The sequence below is a fragment of the Suricata suricatta genome, chromosome 6 (genome assembly GCF_006229205.1).
Source record: "Suricata suricatta isolate VVHF042 chromosome 6, meerkat_22Aug2017_6uvM2_HiC, whole genome shotgun sequence".
In the NCBI taxonomy this organism is placed as follows: domain Eukaryota; kingdom Metazoa; phylum Chordata; class Mammalia; order Carnivora; family Herpestidae; genus Suricata; species Suricata suricatta.
The window spans coordinates 95,424,862-95,436,908 of NC_043705.1; positions in this window are offsets into that span (position 1 = coordinate 95,424,862).

Genomic DNA, 12,047 nt, shown 5'->3' on the forward strand with positions numbered 1-12,047 from the left:
CATAAATAGATAATGAATGGGACTATGTTTATGTACTTTCATGACAGAATAGGCCACACTGGATTTTTCTGTGGGTACATGTACATGAGTGTATATATGAAGTCATATAATTGCAACAATAATGTCTCCTCTTAAAACCATAAATCAGATTAGCTTTTATTGATCTAGACTGCCCCTCCTCTCAATGAAGACATACTCTGAAGTAGACCATACCACTTATGTAGTGACTATTGTATTTGTGCAATATCATGTATCACTTTAGACATATGTCCCTTCCCCTATTTAGATTACGAATTCAACTACTATTTTGAGATTTATATATACTCTCCAAGTCCACGGAACCAAACACTGCACTCCCTCTATGGGTGATAGACAAACATTTGGAAGAGGATAAGGCAAAATAATATGGAGGCTTGTGGTAAAAAGAGCTGAGTTCAAATTTGTGGCACCCTCTCAGACCTGAACAAATTAAGTTATCATTCATTTCATATCTTCCCTCACCTGAAAGCAGATATAATTATATTGACCTCATAGGGGTTTTAAGAGGATTGAATATAAGGCTCCTTAGTACTTGGCAACTAGAATTCAATGAAATTAGACATCTATGGAAAATGACAAAATTGTTATATGTTTGTTAATTATATTCAAAATAATATATAAAAATTCATATTTTTTGAGTCAATGTTACAAATGAATGCAATTTGCTTGGGAAAGAGCTAGCAAAGGAAGTGCTTTAGAAATAGAATCCTGTCCTGACAATTCCACCTCCAACATCTCTCTGGTATCAGCTTTTCTCACCCACCTCCACATTCCCTAGGCAAAGCACCATCTCTCTCATCAAAGCCCCATCATTTCTGACCTGCAAAAACGTTTCATACTCCTAACTATTCCCCTTATGCTTCTCTGGCAAATTATACGAGGTATTTGACATTTGCACCTCTAGATCTATTCTCTACCCTCTTCATCTTGCTATGGGCCTCTCCAGGCTAATCTCCATGGATTGCCTTCACAGCCTCTGGCTTTCACTAGATTTGGCCAATGGAAAGTCACCTGTAGGAGATGGGACTATGGAGCCACCTGTTCCCTCCTTAACGGTCATATTTTGACAACTATGAGTTTTCCTTCTGAGGGTCATGGCTACTATTACCAGGAGTATTCCTTTGCAGCTATAATTTTTCCTTAGGTTCCTATAACCTCTTCCCACATCCCCTTCAGGTTCGCTAGCTCAGGATGTTTCAACAACCCTTACTGGTTTCCTTTAACCCTGACCACACCTTTGCAAAGCACTGCATTAGTCACTTCAATTATCTCTCTTTGAGTGTGTCATCTATTTCCCAGTGGATGTTGTCTGACTAATATGTATTCCGTCATCTCTCAGCACTCCAATTACATCTGTTTTTCACAATACATCATTTAGAATGTGAACTGTGCCCTGCAACTCTCTTCTACTGAACTTGGTCACATGCTTCTACCTCACTGAACTCTGTGTTCCATTATTCTGGTCTTATTTCAGCTTTTGCAATGCATGAAGATGCTTTAGGTTGTCTGCAGATACTCTATCCTCTGCCAGGCACCTTTCCTACCTATATTAGGAACTCAGTAAATACTGTAAAATTACTTCATCAACATTTTATAACTGGTATGCTCATATTCTATATTTTATTGCTAGATTATTTGGGAATTGTTAATGAGCTGGTCTTTAACATCTCTTTTCAGTATATTTATTAAAATCTCTTTTTAGCATTTTTATCTATTATATACTAATAATATTTGCCTTATAATAATGAAGCTAAATCATTATTACTATAAAAATGATTCAAATTATTAGTAAATGGTATACATGTTTAGTTGCCATGGAGCCAATTAGTTTTAGTATGAATTAGACATTCCTTGTATAGTTTACATAGTGTATGTATTTACTGACATTTTCCAGTGCGTTTTTGTGTTGCTGTAGCTTCTTCTAAAAAAAAAATATTAGCCCAGTAGGCTTTAGGTTATGATTGTTTTAGTAACTTTCTCTTCAGACAATATGGTAAGAGATATTTCTTAGCTCCTATTTCTGTCATTTTTTTGTCATTCCCTTGTTTCAATTTCTGTATTTTGGAACTTTCCACATATTGACGAAAATCCCAATATTTTCAGTCAATGATAAAACTTAGTTGTCTCTTACCCCCATCATTGCTTTATTCTTTGGTTATGACACTTAAAAAGTAAAATTATAAACTTTTGGAAAAAAATTTTTTTGTTTTCCTAGGATATTTGTCATTGATTTTATTGGGATATATGCAATTATTTTTTAACATGCTACTCTTTTATAAATAATATTTTGGGAGGCAACTGGGTGGTGCAGTCATTTAACCTCTAACATCAGTTTAGGTCATGATCTCATGGTTCATGAGGTTGAGCCCTGCACCGAGGCCTCTGCCGCCAGTGCAGAGCCTGCTTTGGGTACTCTCTCTCTGACCCTCTCCCACTTGCGCTCTCTATCCCTCTCAAAAAATAAATAAACTTAAAAAAAAAACTTTCAGAGTGCCTGGGTGGCTCAGTTGGGTAAGCCTCTGACTCTTGATTTTGGTTCAGGTCGTGGTCTTACAGTTCAAAGATTCAGTCCCATGTCTGCTGACAGCATTGAGCCTGCTTGGGATTCTCTCTCTCCTTCTCTCTTTCTCTCTCTGCCTCTCCCTCTCTCTCTCAAAATAAATATTAAAAACAATAATAAACTTGCTATTTTTTGTTCAAGTATAAAATACGTTTACCATTAAAAACATTTAAAAACACAGAAAGGCAGAATGCAGAAAAGAAAATCACCCATCATCCAACAAACGCTTAACACTTCAGTGCTATATCCTAACAGTTCAGTTCTTTTGCTGTGCATATTTTATGTACAATTAAGATAACAAAATAGGTGCAAAATTGTATTTCTAATTTTTAAGTTGACTTTTGATGCTCATAAAAACAATGCATGCCCTAGGCTATATTAATAGCATCTAATCTCCACATAAGGTAATTTTAATTTTGAAGGGTCGATTTTGGCAGTTAAATAATCTCATTCATAATGTTCTCATTCACTAATTTGGAATCTTGGAGATTTTATCATAAAGGAGATGACATTTATCTTTATGATATATTTAAATGATGGGTATTCCAAGCAAATTAATAATATGAAGATGAAGGATCATGTTTGACTTAAAAGAAAAATATCATTTTGGAGAAGACAGAAAATTAATGCTGCAAATTTAAAACTTTATCTTGTAAATTCTTCCTTATATAAATTTCAGGAAAAAATTTAGAGTAAGCAAAATTTATAGGGCAATTTTTATATGAAAAATATAAAGCTCCTGTCCTTATGGGAGATGCAGGAGACTAGAAAAGCTTAAGGAAACATGTAATTGTAACCCAAAGGAGCACCCTACACAAAATGAGAAAGAGAAGGAAAGGAACAAGGATGTTTTAGTGGAAGGCACTTGAAAGTCCAATGGATTTGGGTTTTACTCACAGTTCTGCCACTTTAAGACATGGTTCTTAATCTCACAGTACTTCAGTTTCCACCTCTGTAATATGAGAAAGAAAATAAAATATATATCTCAGGTCACCGTTAATTTAAGTAACATATCTAGCACTGTGCCTGTCATATTAGAAGTCTTCAGTAAATAGTATTATTATTAATTTTACTTATAGACCTAGTACCATGAAAAAAATTAGAAAGACTATTTACAAGGACATTAATATGGGTCCCTGGGTGGCTCAGTGGATTAATCATTACTTCAATTTAAGTCATGATCTTACGGTTTGTGAGTTCAAGCCCCACATCGAGCTCTGTGCTGACAGCTCTGAGCCTGGAGCCTGCTTCGGATTCTTTCTTTTCCTCTCTCTCTGTGCCTCCCCTGTTCACACCCGTCTTTATGTCTCTCTCTCTCTCCAAAATAAATAATTAAAAAAAAATTTAAAGCCCATTATTATGATAATTCTACTAAACATTAATGAGAGTCTAGATTAGCACAGTGGTAGGCAATACAGAATGGAGAAGTGGGTATTGAAAAGAGTTCCATAAAAGCATACACAGGAATTAGTTACATAGAAAATTAAAGTGCAGAAGAAAATCCAGGATGACTTGAGATTTTGACCTTTGTGAATGAGAAAATACAAAACTTGGGAACCACTCAAGCAAAATGCATCAAAGTCTATGCATTTAGAGCACCGGCATCACCATTTTTAAAAAGCACTCGATTATTCTAATGCATCACAAGAACTGAGAACCACGTTTGAGATTTTATTTATAGACACAGATGGGTATATACATAAGTACTTTAAAATTAAATGAAATTCAATTTTATTGTAGCAGTTTTAAATAAAAAAAATCCAGTACACATAAAATAGGAAAATAAGAGCTGTAAAACTGATTGCTAACTTTCTCCTTTCTTAGAGATTATATACTGTGGAAACCTTGATTAGGAAAAAGTGCCAATGAGCATATTTGTTGACAAACACAAGACGTGGCACCAAAAGGATAAACATGAGGCACATTGCTTTGCACAAAGATATGATAACTTGTGATCACTGGGAGACACTTCTCATGAACAGAAGAAGAGCCTGAAGTTCTCTAAGCAGGAGGAAATGAGAACAAAAGAAGTCTTGGAACTTCAGAAAGAAAAGAAGAGCACTGGCAAGAGTAAAAACAAAACAAAACAACCAAAAAAAAAAAAAAACCCAAAACAAAACAGGTAGGGGGAGTGCCTGGGTGGCTCAGTTGATTAAGCATCCAACTTCAGCTCAGGTCATGATCTCAAGGTTCATGAGTTCCAGCCCTGCATGGTGCTCAGAGCCTGGAGCCTGCTTCAGATTCTGCGTCTCCCTCTCTCTGTACCCCTCTCTTGCTCATGCTCTGTCTCTGTCTCCCAAAAATAAACAAACATTTAAAAATTTTTAAATAAAGATACATTTTAGAAATTAACCCACTTATTCTGAGTTCACCAAAACAAATTTGATGATTGAAGAAAAAATTAAAACATCATCTGATGTGCTGCTCAGTGTATGCTGAGGGAATACTTAAGACAATGATAATTAAAAGTTGGACAAATTAAAGAACCTAAATGAAGGAAGGTTTTTATACTTCACTCAGAGTTATAAAATGTCAATACTGACAGATCACGATCTATCAGTACATATGTACATATATTGTATGTATTTGTAATGCCTAGAGTAGTCTTTAAGAAAATTCCATAGAATGATATGCTCAAAAACACTACTGACAAATCAAGATGAGTGCTAAATAATGAAGACATTACCCACAGTAATACAAAAAAACCAGAGGAAATAAACAAAAACAAATAGTATGGCAGACTTGAGCCATAATATAACAGTAAATGTCTTAAATATAAATTACCTAAATATGCCAATTAAAAGATAGAGATTGTTAGAATGTATAGAAACAATGAATTAACAATATGCTATATACAAAAAATTCACTTCCGATATAGTGACAAAGGTAAGTTGAAGGTAATATGATAAAAAAAAGGGTTTTCTACATATGCTCATACAGTTTTTGACATTTTAAGCACATGAATATACTATTCAAAAATCAAATTAATAAATTTTAAAAAGCTGTGATGTAGACAGATTCAGAAACAAAATTGAGACCAACTTCCTGATTTTCATAATACTCGAGAAGGGAAAGATAGCCTTTGTAAAACATGTAGAGGAGTTTGGAATTTTCCACAGTGTATCACTATCACATGGATACTGGAAACTTTGTAATTGGCTTTTAGAAGAAAACAATATCACACACAGGTGAAAAGGTTTGCATGATTTGCATATGTTACAAACATCTCTGCAAATCAGTATCTATACACATCTAAATGTATTTCTATATGCACTTCTATGTATCTACATATATTTCCAATATATTTACATATATTTTCATAAAAATTTGTTATTGCTTACATAGCATGGGTTACTATAAATAACTCCCTATTTGTTAAAAAATTATATTGCTCTACCTTTGTTTTGTTAAGATTGTGATTGTATTCTAAGCAACACCTTTGTCCTATCCCTTATTCTTTAGAGTAAATTCTAGAAATGATCATCCAAATGATCTTTTGACACTTGTGCTAAATACTGCTCCAGAAAGTGTGTAATATGCATAGTATTGTTTTCAGGGTTTTATCTTACAGCTCAAATAAATATCATATCAGAGGATGGAGCCTCTTTTTTAGAACATTGCAGTACACTTCCATCATCGCTATCAATGTCAAATCACCAAAGCAGTTGATCCAAAAGTCTATATTCTACAGATTCTGTTCTGTTCTACATTTGAGGCATGAATGTGCTTGTCATTCATGGAATGCTAAATAGCTAATGCATTTTTAATTCTCTTTGCAACCAAAGTACTAGTATATTTGTTACAGATATTCAAGCCCAAGGGAATGATGCAGTTTCTTGGGTGAACCTTTGATTTTTAAATAGAGGAGATGTGTCAGAAAACATTTGGCAAAGAAAAGAGAAAATATAATGTGATATTTGCTAGTTCCTGAAAAATGCATAAGTAGACTTTAGAATCGGTAAATAATCCCCTCCTGGACATTGTATGTATTGAAAGCTTGAAAATAATTTATGGAGAGAGATAATGAGAAGGAAATAATTCAAGTATATTATTAATTATTTTACATATATGAATTATATATATTATTTTTCCCTCATCAAGATCTCAGTGGTTTCCCATAAAATATTGCTTTGAACTTGCTATTACATTAGGTTTCAAAAGACAGAATGACCCAGAGCACATGATCTTTGTTTATGCATTATGATCCAAGTGGTAAAGTATTATAATGTAGTCTATGACCTTGAAACAATGGCTACCAAGGGGCCTTTTAAGATGGCTTATCCCTATATTATGCTTTTTTCAGGAATGCAAGACTGACAACTATATGCACATAGTTCCTATACAGCTTCCTTATTTTTTATTTTTTTAATATTTACTTATTTTTGAGAGAGAAAGAGAGAGGGACACAGCGCCAGAGGGGGAGGGGCAGAGAGGGAGCACAAAATAGGAAGCAGGCTCCAGGCTCTGAGCAGTCAGCACAGAGCTCAACACGGGGCTCAAATTCACAAACTGTGAGATCAGGACCTGAGCTGATGTTGGATGCTTAACCCACTGACCCACCCAATGCAGCTTCTTTATAATGCAATTTCCACTGCATCATATTGTTAGAGGATTATAGTTAAAATAAACCGAAGTCAAAATATATTAGCTTACACATACATACATTCATATGTTTATATAAATATGCATATATAATACACACACACATATATATATGTAGCTTATATGGATATGTAATATATAAGCAAAAAAATATATATATATATGATGTGTTAATGTTGATATCTTACAAGGTAGCTACAATGTTGCAATGATAACAGTTAATGTTTATTGAGGGTCTTAGCAAATCATGAAATTTATGAGCATTAACTCAATTAGTTGATAATATTACTATTATTTCCAGTTTAAAGATGAAAATGCTGTTTAAAAGTGGCCCTAGATCATATAGACAGGAAGAGGGCTGTAATTTTAACTGTATAAGTGATTTCAGATGTCATCTTCAGATCTTAATTATAGTGCCTCAATTTAGCTTTCCTGTGGGGAATAAGCTTAGAAGTTCCCAGAGCTTACACCAATGGGTTAACAAGGCATAAAGAAGTACAAAGCCATAGGATGCTCACACCTGAGTTTGGGTAAACAGATCAGGCATATAAAGAGAGAAGGGAGTTTAAGGCCCACAGAATAAAGCAGGGAGGGGCAAAGACCCCCACTACAGAGGTATATGAAATAAACATGATTAGGCATTCAGGGCGAAGCCACCCCCAAATTTAGTACTATAGCAGAAAGGGGCTTTCACAGGAAGGAAGGACCAAATTAGTTAAACAGGTAAATAGGTCTATAGACCACTGCACTGGGAAGCTGCCCAGAGAAGAGATAATTAACAAAAGAGAGGTACCTTGTTACCCTGAGGTCATGTGTCCTGTCTCTCATCCCTTAGGCTAGCTTAGATAAACAGCGATGGTGCCTCATGTCAGCTATAAACGACCTTCCACCCAGCTGCCCCGCACCACGATTTTGTTTTGAATTAATCCAAACCTCTAACCCTGAAAATCTTCAAGATCCCCTCTCCTTCACATCCTGAGTTAATGTTCACAGTTTCATTGTCTCTTTTTGTACGTCCATCATCATCATGTTTGTAAGCCTTCTGATCCTAATAAAAATGGGGCAAGGACCCTTATTTGGGGCTCTTTTCTTTTCCCAGACATTAGCCATCTCTTGCTTTTAATCCTGCATCCTGTGTTTTGCTAGATAAGAACTTTAGATCCAGAGTCTACGACACTCTCTTAAACTAAATTTGTATCTAGGTAAATGGAATGACCTTCTTCTAATTTCTGAGCCCAGTTCACATCCTTATTATGGATTCCCAAAGCATTTTATTACCTAGTATTGTCTGAAGGCTTGGTATGCCCTACCTCTATCCCATTTCTTAGGATTATGCTTTTCGAAAGGAATCATGTGATATTCATTCTTCAAGATCTTTCATGGAGCCATCTTACTGTTTAATAACTCTTTCCTTTAAAACATGCTTTATTAAAGGACCCATATCATTTCTCTTATAAAAATGGAACACTTTTGAAATAAGCTCAATGTCTAGCAGACACTACGTAAATCATATAAAATTTGAGTATATGTTTACTGTAGGGTCATCATAAGTGAATGATTCCAAACTAAAACTCATAAATTCTTACTCTAAATCCATTACACTTTTGATACCAGAAATACATACTACAATATATTATTTTAATAAGTATTTATTAACCATCAACTCTATACCAAGTAGTATATAAACATTGGAGATTAAGAAGTAATTGAGATTGTGAGATTTCTGTTTATGTATCATATATAGATGTATTACATCCACGAAGAAAAGATAAGTTATTATTATAAAATACTGTTATTCAAAGGTAGCTTTTTTTTTTGGTTGACAATTCTATCCATCTAAAAATCAGGCATTTGAGTATATTAGTGGTGAAATAACTTGATATATTTATCTATGAATTATACAGATAATTTAGAACTATATCAACTAAATGTTGGAGGAAGAAATTATGAGGAAAATGGATTCCTAATTCATAATAACTTGTTATTTTTCAAAAAGATATTTTTAAGAACTGCTATTAATGAATAATATTCAGGCAAATTTTAAAGGTAAAAACCCTTCAAACTTACTGATATATGTTTGCCCCATTTCAAGTTAATTTTACAGTAGTTAATGTATATTTTAATTAATAGAATTTATGGATAATTTTCTCATAAATCCTAAACCAGGCCAAATTTGCTGTCCTATTTTATGTAAGTCTGGCAGGGAGTGGCTTCCTTCTTTGACAAACTGTGCTTTTTATATTTAAAGAATGGTGATTCATTCGCCTATGTAATTGGGAGTAAGCTGAATTTTCTCTGTTCTTTTACAAGATAGCAGTACAAGGAGTGAACTGCTGGTAGAGTCACATATCCGCTCATTAGCTGTAAAACAGGCTACTTCTGATAAAATAATCAGTGTACAACAGAATGCTTTTTCTCTGGATTTCTAAATTATATAAAGTCTTCCCTGTATTTCCTATAAAAAATAATGTCAAAGATAATGTTTTCTACCAAAAGAGAGTATCTTTCAGAGGGAGGAAAAGAATGATATGTTGCCACATTATATTCTTTTTTTGTTATCAAAAATTAAAAGTTGGACATGGACTTAAAATAACCCTCCCATACTACTAAGAGAATATTGTTGTGACACTATTCTGAGGAGCAATGTGACACTGATTTTGTTAAATTATCTTATAAATGCCATACGACTCATAAACCCCACTCTAGTATTCCAAAGACGTTCTCCCATGTGTCTGTAAACAAACATGAATGAAGTTATTATTCACAGTGATGTTTGTGGTTTTAAGAAGTTGGAGAAAAACTGGATATCCATATTACAAGAGTGGATAAGAAAGTGTGATGCCCAAGTAGAAACACTATACAGCCCTAGGAAAAAACAAAACACAATGATGTTCACACAGTCACACTGATATATCCTAGAATATATATTTCTGAATAAAACAAACAAGAAGCAGAAGATGAAAACATGTCATTTACACAAAGTAAAACAAAACGTCTTACAGGATAACATTCAAATAAAAAAATGCTTATTCAACACACTGTATGTGAGTGGAAGGTGATGAATTTGGGTAATGGGGACCAAGAAGAAGGAAGGGAGGGAGGTAGAGAAGGAGGAAGGAAGGAAGGAAAGAAGGAAGGAAGGCAGGCAGGCTCCCAACTTGGAGATAAAACAAGTGGAAAGCAAGCTTTATGCCTAATTTGCACATTTTGTCTTTTGATTTCATGTCTATGTTGTGAATCTCTCCACAATTTTAACATAGAAGGCAAGAATTCCTACACAAACTAAATGTTTCCCCAAATCATTTAAACAACATTTACTTTTTCAGTCTCTGAGTCAGTAGCCTGTATTATTTCACCTACAGTAATAAGTACAAAGAAAGTGTGCGATAGTTCTTTCTCCAAAGGAGGAATTGCTGGGATGAAGAAATAGAGAAAAGTTAAACATACAAACTTGGTGACAGAATAGATAAAAACATATACTTAATATTTTAGGGGCACCTGCGTGACTCGGTTAAGTTTCTGATTCGGCTCAAATCATGATCCCATGGTTTGTGAGTGCAGGCCCCTCATTGGGTTCTGTGCTGATAGCTCGGAGCCTGGAGCCTGCTTTGGACTTTGTGACTCCCTCTCTGCCCCTCCCTTGCTCAAGAATTGTCTCTCTCTCTCTCTCAAAAATAAATAAAATGTTAATTTTTTAAAAATACATAAACTTAATATTTAAATTTTATTTGTCTTTGAAATCATGAGATTTCAGAAAAAGGACAGTTCCATTTACCCCAGAATAGGTTAAGAGGTAAACTGGGGGGGAGTATAATGGCTGACTTTCAATTCTTGCTCTATCACTTACAAGCAAGGTGACTTTAACCAAATACTAAGTGTTTACAATCCTCATTCGTTTCCTTGTTTTTTTCTGTAATTAAAAAAAAAATTAATGTTTATTATTTGAGAATCAGGGAAAGTGTGAGTGGTGGAGGGCAGTGGAAGAGGGAGAAAGAATCTGAAGCAGGCTCTAGAGCCTGACATGGGGATCAAACCCACAAACCATGAGATCATGACCTAAGCTGAAGTCAGACACTTAAGTGAATGAGCCACCCAGGCGCCCTTCCGAAATTTAGAAAACAAAAACAAAAACAACCCCCCCACCACCACTTTACTGAGGTATAACTGACATACAAAAGCTGTACATATTTAAAATATCCTGTTTGATGAATTTGGAGACAAGTGGATGTCCATGAAACCATCACCACATTCTATACCCTAAACATATCCATTGCCTGCAGAACTTTCCTCCCATCATCTTTATTTACTATTGCTATTTTTGTGTGTGTGATAAAAACATTTTACATATGATCTATCCTCTTGACACATTTCTAAGTATACCATATAGTATATTATTAGCTATAGGTACTGTGTTGTACAGTAGATATCTAGGACTTATTTATCTTGTACGACTGAAACTTTGTACCTATTGACTAACATGGGTTCCTTTCCTTTTCTTCCCATGCTCTTGTATCCACCATTCTACTCTTTGCTTCTAAGAGTTTGACTATTTTATATTCCTCATAGAAGCCGTATCATGGAATATTTGTCCTTCTATGTCTGGTTTATTTCACTTAGCATAATCTCCTCTAAGTTATCACAAGTGACAGGATTGGTTTCCTTTTGAAGGCTTACCATATCCCATTGTATTCCCAGTATGTATCACCTACCATCAAGGGCCTTGTGATGATTCAGTGAGACAGCACAGTAAATGATTGCATATATTTGGGACATTATAAAGGCATAACATATACTAACTATTCTAACAAAAAAAGTGAGAATGAGGATGTGTTCTGAAAATATGAAA